This window comes from Macaca nemestrina, chromosome 12 (assembly GCF_043159975.1).
Source record: "Macaca nemestrina isolate mMacNem1 chromosome 12, mMacNem.hap1, whole genome shotgun sequence".
In the NCBI taxonomy this organism is placed as follows: domain Eukaryota; kingdom Metazoa; phylum Chordata; class Mammalia; order Primates; family Cercopithecidae; genus Macaca; species Macaca nemestrina.
In genome coordinates this window covers 57,988,926-58,001,160 of record NC_092136.1, presented here as the reverse complement: position 1 = coordinate 58,001,160, position 12,235 = coordinate 57,988,926, and the positions used below count along the sequence as shown (strand labels likewise).

General features: G+C 34.8%; 1 protein-coding gene across 1 annotated transcript in view; it reads left to right on the top strand.

Moving 5' to 3' along the window:
• Window positions 1-12,235, top strand: part of LOC105488793 (olfactory receptor 8U9-like) — a 48,536-nt gene that overhangs the window by 33,359 nt on the left and 2,942 nt on the right. The window lies entirely within an intron of this gene.

Below are 12,235 nucleotides of genomic sequence, written 5' to 3'. Positions count from 1 at the left end.
TTAAATGGAAGAATGTGGTTCCAGATTATTTCTTATTATGACCAGTTGTATCTATGCTCTGTACAAAGTATTTTCTGGAGATTCTAAGAAGACTCTAACAGAGGCAGTTTGATCAATATGGGAAACATCAAAATGGGAGTCAGGAGACCTCTTTTACCCACATCCTAGATGCATGTTTCTGAGCAAATCACCTCACCCTTTCCACTGCCAAGGAGTCCTCATTCTGCACAGGGATTTGAATGCTACTGTTTTAAAGAGATCTTTCCTGACTTGCGGTCCTCAAGAAAAAGAAAGTAGCTGAGTCCTCCTGTTCTCACTCGTCTGGTTGTCAGAATCTAGCTGGTGCCTAGGAATTCACAAATCTCTGTCCCTCTTGTCTGGACTTGCCACTGACATAGTTAGTTCCCTTATCATGTTTTGGACTTACCTGACATAAAGAATACACTAAGGAACCTGCTCAGAACATCGCAGGATATTGAGTTGGGCCTCTATAAAGGGTCTTAAACCCTGCGCTTAACATTCATTGTGCTCTTACCACCCTTTAGGCCCTGCTCTAAGCACTTTGCATACATGAGCATATCTCACTTCATCATTACTTAGCAAAAGCCGTTCTGATTAACCATAACACGGATGAGTAAAGTAGAGCTTAAAGAAACTAAATGATGGATCCTGGATCACATAGTGTGGCAATGGTGGAGGCCAGATTCAGACCTAGGAAGGAGATTGGCAGGGGATTAACAGGTGCAGATGCTGCAAGATCTGAGGCCATAAGAGGTTTTACAGCTTTCTTCACTGAAGTTTTTCACTGTACTTTATTACACAGTGTATACTTATATCACGTTATTACATTGTACTCCTTGACAAATTTTTATTTGTGAACTAAATATGTTTTAAGAGAAAAAAAAAAGAATGTGAAATATAGTGACCTGGTTGACCTGTTATAGGAGTGGGGGCTGATAATAGCACAAATGCCCTCTGATTCATGGTGTATGTCTAAATGATGGGGCTAGGTTCAGGCTCCAAGTTGCTTCTCTGGAGCACTGCAGTAGGCTGTGGCCTATTGGCCCTATGCCCACAGGGATTACACTGCTCCCCACTGTCCTCACCAAGGAAAAGCCCAGAGCTGGGCTTGGATTGCTGACAGGGCTGGCCTGGGCATCAGCCTGTTTGCAACAGGGACCAATGCACAGCAAAGCTTTTCACACTTACTCTGCCATCTGAACCAGAAGCCTAGCTTGCTTTTGTCCAAAGTGTTCTTAGTTACAAAAATATAACAAGGAATTAAATAAAGCACATCTGCAGATTTCCTTCAGGCTTTACATATTCCCTTCCAAGGAACACATGCCTGAGGCTCCATAGGACAAGCAGTGGCTCACCTTTCCTGGGCCAGCTGGTAAATAATTTGTATCAGAGGAGATGTCTGAATGCTATAATTCTTGTCACTTCCATATTCTCCATATTCTTAAGCTGCAGGATCAAATTACTGTCATAATGCAAAAAACACCAGAGTAGACACAAGTTTTTCAACAATTTAAATCCTATTTGAACCTCTCAGTTTTAGAGTGAAAACTAACTTTTGAGATGTGATAGATGAGAACCTAACAATTGCTAAAATTCTGGAATAAAAATTAAAGAAAGGAACTGCCTCTAAAACCTTACAAACCTTTGCTTAATTAGTAAAGGAGCAACAAACAATTAATAAGCCCTTACAACAAACATCACACTAAGAAAAAACATTTTACTTAAGAGCCTTTAAAGCATTTAAAAAATAATGTTCCACAATAAACATACATGTGAATGTGTCTTTATAGCAGCATGATTTATAATCCTTTGGGTATATACCCAGTAATGGGATTGCTGGGTCAAATGGTATTTCTGGTTCTAGATCCTTGAGGAATCGCCACACTGTCTTCCACATGGTTGAACTAATTTACACTCCCACCAACAGTGTAAAAGCGTTCCTATTTCTCCACAGCCTCACCAGCATCTGTTGTTTCCTGACTTGTTAAGGATTGCCCTTCTAACTGGCGTGAGATGGTATCTCATTGTGGTTTTGATCTGCATTTCTCTAATGACCAGTGAAGAATGAGTTTATGTCCTTTGCAGAGACATGGATGAAACTGGAAACCATCATCCTCAGAAAACTAACACAGGAACAGAAAACCAAACACCGCATGTTCTCACCCGTAAATGGGAGTTGAACAATGAGAACACATGGACACAGGGAGAGATCATCACATACCAGGGCCTACTGGGGGGCAAGGAGAGGGAGAGTACTAGGACAAATACCTAATGCATGTGGGGCTTAAAACCCAGATGATGGGTTGATGGGTGCAGCAAACCACCATGGCACATGTACACCTATGTAACAAACCTGCATATTCTGCACATGTATCCCAGGACTTAAAGTAAAATAAAAAAAATATGTTCCAAGTTTTGATACCTTAAAAAAACTTTGCAGAATTCAAACACATTAGAATAAAATTTGATTTTAAAGTATTGATTTAAAAGTTGAGTTGAACTAAACTGTTCAATGTATTACACACTCCTTCTGATGATTTCAAGTCTAATTTCTTAGACTTCCTTAAATTAAATATAATACCTACAAATTATCATTTCAAAATAACTATTTTTTAAAAATCTGCAATATTGAAGCTAGAAGCCACTTACTTGCATGTTTTTTCTATCTTGAATGTGTTGTTACCAGGTTCATACAGTGGTATAAATGAGGGAAGTTTATCAAGTCTGAGTTTTATATAACTTGAGAAAATGGGTTCTTACAACTTTCCTCTGCAATTTAATACTAATCCTGTTACTGAGAAAATGATGAGGATATTATTAGAAAAGTCACAGCACTGGTACCTTCTTGAAAAACATGAGCACTGTGGCCACACTGCATTCTAGCCTTTCTAGCCTCTGTAAACTCCAGGTAACTCATGGGTTATTTTCACTCTCAATAGATAGTTTTATTTGCATATTTTTTCTTAGCCATAAAAGGAACATCAGCCTGAAATTACAAGACCAGTAGAAAGAGTTTTCTAAGCAGAGGGAACAGCAGGCTGAGGGGCCCAGATGACACAGAATGTGAACTGGAAGAACTAAAGTCGAGGAAAAAGGTGCTGAATTAGAAAGTACAAACTAGGGAATGGCCGGAAATGATGCTATAGATGCTGTAAAGGACAGATGATGTAAGGCCTTGACCATATTAAGGAGTTTGGACTCTATCCTAAAAGCAATGTGAATTTACTAGACTTTCAAACAGACAAAAACACATTTTAGAAAAGTTAGTCTGACCAGTGTGGGAGGTGAACAAGAGACAGATAAGACTAAAGACGAAAAGAATTATTACAATTAGGCTCACATAGCAGTCATACAGGAGCAAGATGATGGGATGAACAATAATGATGGGATAGAGAGACATGGAATTTTTTTTTTTTTTTTTTTTTTTTTTTGAGACTGAGTCTCACTCTGTCGCCAGGCTGGCAGGCTGGAGTGCAGTGGCACAATATAGCTCACTGCAACCTCTGCCTCTCAGCTTCAAGGGATTCTCCTGCCTCAGCCTCCCGAATAGCTGGGGCTACAGGCACCTGCTACCACGCCCAGCTAATTATTTGTATTTTTAGTAGAGATGGGGTTTCACCGTGTTAGCCAGGATAGACTCGATCTCCTGACCTTGTGACCAGCCCGCCTCATCCTCCCAAAGTGCTGGGATTACAGGCGTCAGCCAGGGCGCCCAGTCGGGTTTTAAAAAAAATTTAAGAATTACTTACATGGTATACTTTGGCATCACTTTATTGCTAAAAATTATCAGTTATTTCGCTTTAGTTGGGTCCCTTGTAAACAGTTTATATTCAAATTTTACTTTTGATGCAATTTGAGAATATTTATCTTTTAATTCAAATCTAAATTATTCACATTTATTTTTATAAATATGGCATTTGGTCAAACTTTACCACATTTTTCTGTTAGTATGTTTTCATTTTCCTAATTTCACACTTTTTTGCTTTTTCATTTTTCTAACTTTGCACTAGTGATTATCTTTCCTCCATATTTTACTTGCTAGTTACTGGTTATCTCTGATTTTTTTTTTGAGAAAGGGTCTCACTGTGTCACCCAGGCTAGAGTACAGTTGTATAATCATGGCTCACTATAGACTCAACCTCACAGGTTCAAGTGATCCTCCCACCTCAGCCTCCTGAGTAGCTGGGACCACAGACATACACCACCACTTCTGGCCAATTTTAAAAATTTTTGTAGAGATAGGGTCTCACTATGTTGCCCTGCCTGGTCTTGAACTTCTGGGTTCAAGCAATCTTCCTGCCTCAGCCTCCAAAATGCTGGGATTACAGGCGTAAGCCACTTCGCCAACCTGTGATTTTAAATATTGTATTTGAATTTGAATCACTTTCCAGAATACATCCTGATTTTTACATACGCCCTATAAAAGAAACAGTTTATCACATGTTTGGCTCCTCACTTATCTCCCTACAACCCCAAGTCCCGATGATCTGAATATTTTAGACTGATATCACAATTTTTTTAAACAATGCATCTTCTCTTAAAAATCATGTATGGGCCGGGCGTGGTTACTCACGTCTGTAATCCCAGCAGTTTGGGAGGCCTAGGTGGGTGGATCACCTGAAGTCAGGAGTTCAAGACCAGCCTAGCTAATGCGGTGAAACCCCATCTCTACTAAAAATACAAAACTCAGCAGGGTGTTGTGGTGCGCACCTATAGTCCAAGTTACTCAGGAGGCTGAGGCAGAAGAATCATTTGAACCCGGGAGGCGGAGGTTGGAGTGAGCCAAGATGGCACCACTGCACTCCAGCCTAGGTGATGGAGGGAGGCTCCGTCTCAACAACAGCAACAAAAATCACTTATGAACCTATATATTATTTCAAAATCATATGAACAGGAATTATTTAAACAATTGTTTTAGAAGCGTTATTATTTATTACCTTTTCTTTCTACCACGTCTTTCACTTTCTTGAGTCAATCCTTTTTTCTAAATCTTTTCTTTAATTCTGCTTTTGTCTGACATTCATTGAGCCTTTGTAATCTGAAGATATGAAGTTTTCATTAGCTCAAGAAACGTTTATTAATCTTATCTATTTGTATCATTGATTCTCCCTAATTATTATGTTCTTTCCTTCTAAAAAAATTTTTCAAGAACATTCACTCCAGTTTTCAATTTTGCTCCCACATTTATTACTCTCTTGAGAACCTCTATGACAATTTAGGTCAAAGGACAATTTATTCAAAAAAGAACAAACCATCTGCAAATACTCTTATCACGTGAGCCTCTCTCCCATTCTGGGTCCAGTGTGGTTTCCCACAAAGGTGTTTAGAGAAGAGAACCAATGGAGGTGGAAAACGTTGGTCCAGCAGTTGGATGAGCCACAGGACCTTTTGGCCCATCTATTGTGTTTCAGAATATTTGATTCATTTCTTGTCAAAATAATTATGTCTTTGAATAACTTTCAATGAAATGTGCATAAATAGTTCATTTTCAGAGGCTCTATATAAGTGAGAATATGTCTATTCTCTTATCACATAAATTCCTGTCTCGTACACATTTTCCACAAAGTTCTTAAGACTTCTGGAAACTATTTGATTTTTGTCCCTTGTGAAATTCAAAAACTTCACCAATCAGTCTCCGTGTTGGTCTCTTCTCATTATTATTTTTGCCTGAAATACAGGGACTATTCTCATTCTGCAGAATCATATTTTTTCAGTTTATGAAATTTTGTTTAATTTATTATGGCTTCTGATTCATAGAAGATAAATGCTTCCTCAGAGATACCTATTGTCTGTATGTTGAATCTTCAGACTCTGTACTCCTTATTTTTCATCATCTCTCTTTCTCTCATCATTTTTAGCTCATTATTACTTTCTGCATTGTGGAAGAGTCTCTCAACTTTGTGAATCTAGCACCAATTCAATAATATGCAATACCCATGTTTCACTTTCACATAATTAAATTAATTCTAATTTTGATTTTTTTAAGATTGATTTTATTCTTTCTCTGTTTTAGTCAACCAGTCATTTCATTTCATCTATCATCTCCCAAGATTTTTTTCTTTTATTCTTTCATGTATTGTTTCATTCAGCAATGTTTTGGATTTTTGTAAATAAAATATCAAGTCAAAATAAGAAGTTATGATAAGAAGAAGAAAACTAGTTAGAAAAACAGGAATATAATAGGATACACAAATAATTCTAAAGGCTGGGCCTTCTATTTTAAAACTCATTAATCAGGAAAGTCTCCAAAAAATCTAATTAAGAAAAATGCAAAAATTTAAAGACACAATGTTAGAAATAAGAAAAAAGCTGTACAGCAGCTACTGAAACTTTAACAAGTATATAAGAACACAGTACTTAGCACTTGCACTATGCATAATCACTATTCAAAATAGCAGAAGTGTGAGAGACATGGAAGTTTTATTTACATGATTTCCAAATTCTTCCTTTGAAACTAACATAACCTTGATGTCACAGCCAGAAACACACACACACACACACACACACACACACAAACTATAACCCAATATCAGTTGTGAAGATAGAGCCCAAAGTTCTAAGTCCAACATGTGCCATTTGAATTCAATACATTATGTATTAAACAGTCCACACCCTGACCAGGTAAGGTTTATTTCAGAGGGTCAGATATGAATAGAAACGATGTTAATATAATTAATTCTACTAAGGAAGAAAAAAGAGAAAACATGTTAATTTTAGACTTGAAGCGCTAAAAGCATTCTCAAAATGTAAGAAAAAAAGAACGGCTATGACCATGATCACAGCCATCAAGTAGCATGATTCAGGAGAGGCTAGCTATTGCCTATGACGAAAAACTAGTATTATCTTATTTTATGAATCATAGCAAGTAATACAAGGTTATTGTTTTAAAATATTAAACAAATAAATGATACAGATTTCCACAACTCACTTTCTGGAGATAACCACTATTTAACCAGTACGCATGAAAATATTCATATATTCTCTTAGGGTATTTTTGTTCCTCAAACTTTTAAAATTACATCAATAAATTCATGGTTATAGAAACTAAAATATTTTAACAATATATTGAGGTAAAAAGTAAAAATCCCTCTTACTCCTCCCTACTATTACTTACCTCAAAGAAACAAGAGTTCACAATTTGATATGCATATTTCTGAAACTCTTCTGCATTTCACATATAGGATATGCAAATATTATCTTTCTTCAATATTTGAGATCTACTATGATCTATAAATATGATATATATACATATACAAATAACACATATATACACACATATTATATGTATATATATTTCTCTGCCTTGCTTTTTTCACTTAAATTTAAATCTGAACTCTTTATGAAGCTGAATTAGAGAAGCCCAGCTGGATTTACACAGTCAGCCAGGTCTATGACCTAGCAGGTCTTTTGACAGTGCAAAGGCTTCCCCTTTAGGGCTTACTACAGAGGACACAGAATACATTATTTAGTTCTAAGAGAGAATAAATAAATGACTAGTCCAGTGTCTTCTGAACTCACCAATCAGATAAGTCATCACTCTTTTCATATCTTCCCATGTCACTGTGAGATGAAGAGAAGTGTGGAAACCATTATCCCATACTTCTTAAAGCGTGAATATTTCTGTTTCTTGAGCCAAAGCAGGAAGGTAGGGAGAGGGACTAAGATAATTCCAACTACACAGAACATAGAATATAGCACAGAAGTACCACAATTTATTTAATCATTTGCCTATTGATTAACATTTTTTGTTACAAATATTGCCACAATAAACAGTAGGATAATGAATGCTTCTGGAATAAGACTGCTAAAAGTAGAATTGCTATATCACAGAGCACATACACTTTTATTTTTATATATTGTTTATTTAAATTCTAAAAGCAAAACATGAATATGGCTTTAAAATTTCCAAAAGTACAGCAGAGTAGAAAATTGAAAAGCATTATCTCCCTTTAAAATTTCTATTGGCCACCACAAAAACTCCATTTATTATACCACTATTTTCCTGATTTATCAATCTAAGATCTTAGCTGCTGCCTCCCAGCTATAAAAGATAAAAAGGCAGTACATTTAAACTATGATCCATCTTCTCTCACACCAAACCCAAAATCCATTCTCAATATCTCTCTCTGAAGTATACAAAGGATATGATACTAAAGGTTATGTAAATGCCCAACAGACAGTCTAAAAACAAATGCATATCACAATGCTTACCATTGTGAAACTTCTGACAAAGGAGGCAGAAAATGGATTTTGCTGGATTCCAGAGAGGGGAAAATAAATATCACAAGCTTTATTAGCAATGAGAATGGCTTTAAGACTTTCAACAGCAATATGGGAAGCTAAAAGACAATGGAACAAGAATTCAAAATGCTGTTTTAAAAAGTGATTTCCAACTTAGAATTCTATAACTATCCAAGGGCCAGGGTAGAATGCAGAGCTTTTTAGATGAACAAGATATGAAAATGTTTACCTCCCACACACCCTTTCTCAGGAAACAACTTGAAAATGTGCTTCATCAAAATAGGAGACTGAATCAATAAGGACATTAAATACCAGAGACACTCCCAAGATAAAAGTGAAGAAGACTCCAAGATAATAGATATGCTTCAAATAGGCATGGAAGCACATTAGGAAACACCAGTGAGAAAACACCAGGGACTCTCTAAAATGATGAAATTCATAGAATATCTGATATGAATGAACATACTGAGAGAATTTTTAAACAACCAGAGGAGAAGAATTTGGAGATTGAATTAGCAGTATAGTTTCCTAGTTAACTACAGAAAACATAGAAAGTTATTTAGTAAAGTTGGCTCAGGTTTAAAAAAAAAGTCATTATTTACTACATATCTCAGTTTTGAATTATATACATAGTCATGATCATTTAAAACTAAATATTGATCTAATCTATATTAAAAAGTAGTAATATCAGGAGTGAAATAACAAGAAATTAGCTGTGTAGAGTGGGAGAGAGAGAGGAAAGAGAGGAACATACTCATCTTTTATAACAGGAAGTCAATGGATAGTGCTTAAACCAAAAAAAATAAGAAATAATGCAAGCTTGATTTTTAAAGATATAATGATAAATAAACGGTTCAGCTAAAAAATAATTTAAAATGGCCAACTGTGGGGTAGGAGAAAAGTTAAAAGGGAGAAGGGAGACTGAGTACACTAATTTTTAACTTTTAAAATTAAATTAATCTTAAAATGTGCAATTTTGACTTCGATAAAGACAAAATTTTTGAAAATTTTAATATAATGCATAATGATCCCATTAATGATAACAACAAATACAGCATCAAAAGAAATATTCAAAACTTATGTTAAAACAAGCAAGCAAACAAATGATAAAACTTTACACACAAATATAAGTATCTGAATAAATAGAAATGTTTCACATGAGAAAATTCAATATTACAAATATGATTATCATCTATTTCTCTTATATATTTAAATAATTTCCATTGAAATTTTAAAACATTTTAACAAATGATGCTGAGATAACTGAATATCCATGTGCAAAAGAATGAACTTGGACTTCTACCTCACACTATATACAAATATTAATTCAAAATGCATCAAAGATCTGAATGTAAGAGCTAACACTATAAAATCTTAAAAGAAAGCATAGGTGTAAATCTTTGTGATCTTGCATTAGACAACATGTTTTTAGCTATAATACCTAAAGCACAAACAATCAAATATATACACAGGAATGCATCAAAACTAAAAACTTTTGTGGTTTGAAGGACACTATCAAGAAAATGAAAATACAACCCAATGAAAGGGAGAAAATATTTACAAATCATATATCTGATGAGCCTAGTATCTAGAATATATAAAGAACCATTACAACAGAATAATAAAGACAAATAACACAATTTGAAAATGGGCAAAGGATTTGAATAGACATTTCTCTGAAGAAAGTATGCAAATGACCATTGGTCCTTTGAAAAGCACATGAAAAGATACTAAACATCATTAAATATCAAGGAAATGAAAATGAAAACCACAATGAAAAGAGTTCTACTTCCTGTGTGACAGCATGGTGAGCTCCAAAGTCCAACCCCCCAGCAAAACAGGTGAAAGTTGTATTTGAAAACACAATGATTTAGTCTCTGGAAATGCTTCTAAGGGTATACAACAAAATTTTTAAAAATTTTTATTCTGGAAAATCTACTAAAACTTAATAAGAACAGTAAGATTCTGTGGTATTCAAAACAAGACCTGCTCCCTCCCTCCCCTATCCAAGTTCATCAAGAGACAAACTCTACTCCAAACTGATGAGGTCAAGAACACAGGGCTCTCTTTCCTCCCAGCTTCCAGTTGGAGGGCTAACTTCCTAGAAGAGGGGGGATTTCAGCATTTCTTCTCCTATGCCTAGTTACTGCTTTCTGAAGCTAAGTTTCAGGTGAGAAGTCAGCTCCAGGTGAGAGGTCAGGGCTCACTTCTTCCACCAAGCCCCCACCTTCGGGATGGAGGATCTACCTTAGGCATAGTATCATTGTGAATTATGGGGCCCTGATCACTCTTGCCCTAACAAATAAGGCAATAAAGAAGAAATTGAGAAACAAAAGCATGCAAGACATACAGGACACGAAAACTAAAATGGCAGAGATAAATCCAACTATATCAATAATAACATTAAATGTGAATGTATCCAACAATCCAGTCAAAAGGCAGGAATCACAGACTGCATTTTAAAAACACACACACACAAGATCTAACTCTATGCTATCTACAGGATATACACTTTAAATGTATATACAGGATACAAATGTTTTCAAAGTTCATCCATGTTGTAGCATGTGTCAGTACTTCATTCCATTTTATGCCTGAATAATTGTCTACTATATAGATACACTACATTTTCTTTATATATCTATAAGTTGAGCATTTGGATTGTTTCCATTTTTGGCTATTATGAATGATGCTGCTATGAATGTTTGTATACAAGTTTTTGTGTGAACATATATTTTTAGTTCTTTAAGGTGGGACTTCGGAGCTCACCATGCTGTCATGGAAGTGGAACTCTTTTAAGTGTGGTTTTGATTTGCATTTCCTTAATGTTTAACAATGTTTAGTATCTTTTCATGTGCTTTTCAAATGACCAATGGTCATTTGCATACTTTCTTCAAAGAAATTACTATTCAAATCCTTTGTCCACTTTTAAATTGTGTTATTTGCCTTTATTATTCTGTTATAATGGTTCTTTATATAATAAATATATTATTCTATAATAATATAGAAATATCAGTGTATATACAGGATATACACTTTAAATTCAAAAATTCAAATAGATTAAAAGAAAAAGGATTATCCTCAAGTGCACATAAAATATTCTCCAAGAAAGACCATATGCTGTACCAAAAAAGAAACCTCAGTAAATTTAAAAGGATAGAAATTACAAGATACGTTCTATAACCACAATGGAATACTATTAGAAACCAATAACCAAAAAATCTGGAGTTTCACAAATATGTGGTACATAACACACCCATAAATAACCAATAGGTCAAAGAAGAAATCAAAGAGAAATTAGAAAATAATTTTAAATAAATTAAAATTAAAATATAGCTGTCAAAATTTATGAGGCATAGCTGAAGTAGTTACTTCAGAAAAGAGTTTGACAATTCTTCAAAAAGTTAAACATACAGTTAACATATGATCCAGGAGGTTCACCCATAGAACTATACCAAAAAAAACTAAAAATACATGTTCACACACACAAAAATTGTGCACAAAAATTCATAGCAGCATTATTCATAATAGCCAAAAAATGGAAACAACTTAAATGTTCAACTTACAAATATATTTTAAAATGTAGTATATCTATATAGTAGACAATTATTCAGGCATAAAACAGAATGAAGTATTGACACATGCTACACATGCATGAACCTTGAAAATATTATGCTGAGTGAAAGAAAACAGAGATAAAAGGTCATATATTATATGACTACATATATATATGAAATGTCCAGAATAGACAAGTCCATAGAAACAGAAAATACATTAGCAATTGCTATTCTCAACATTTCATGTACATTTAATCATATAATATGCGGCTAGAAAAGTTTTTTAAAGGTGATTCCCACCAAAAACAAAGATGTTTCTGGAGACAGCTCACTGGCTGGGCGAATCCTAAATAGCAAACCCATTCTGATTGGTTAGTTAATTGGGATACTCCCAGCTGAGTTGTTGAAAGCTAACA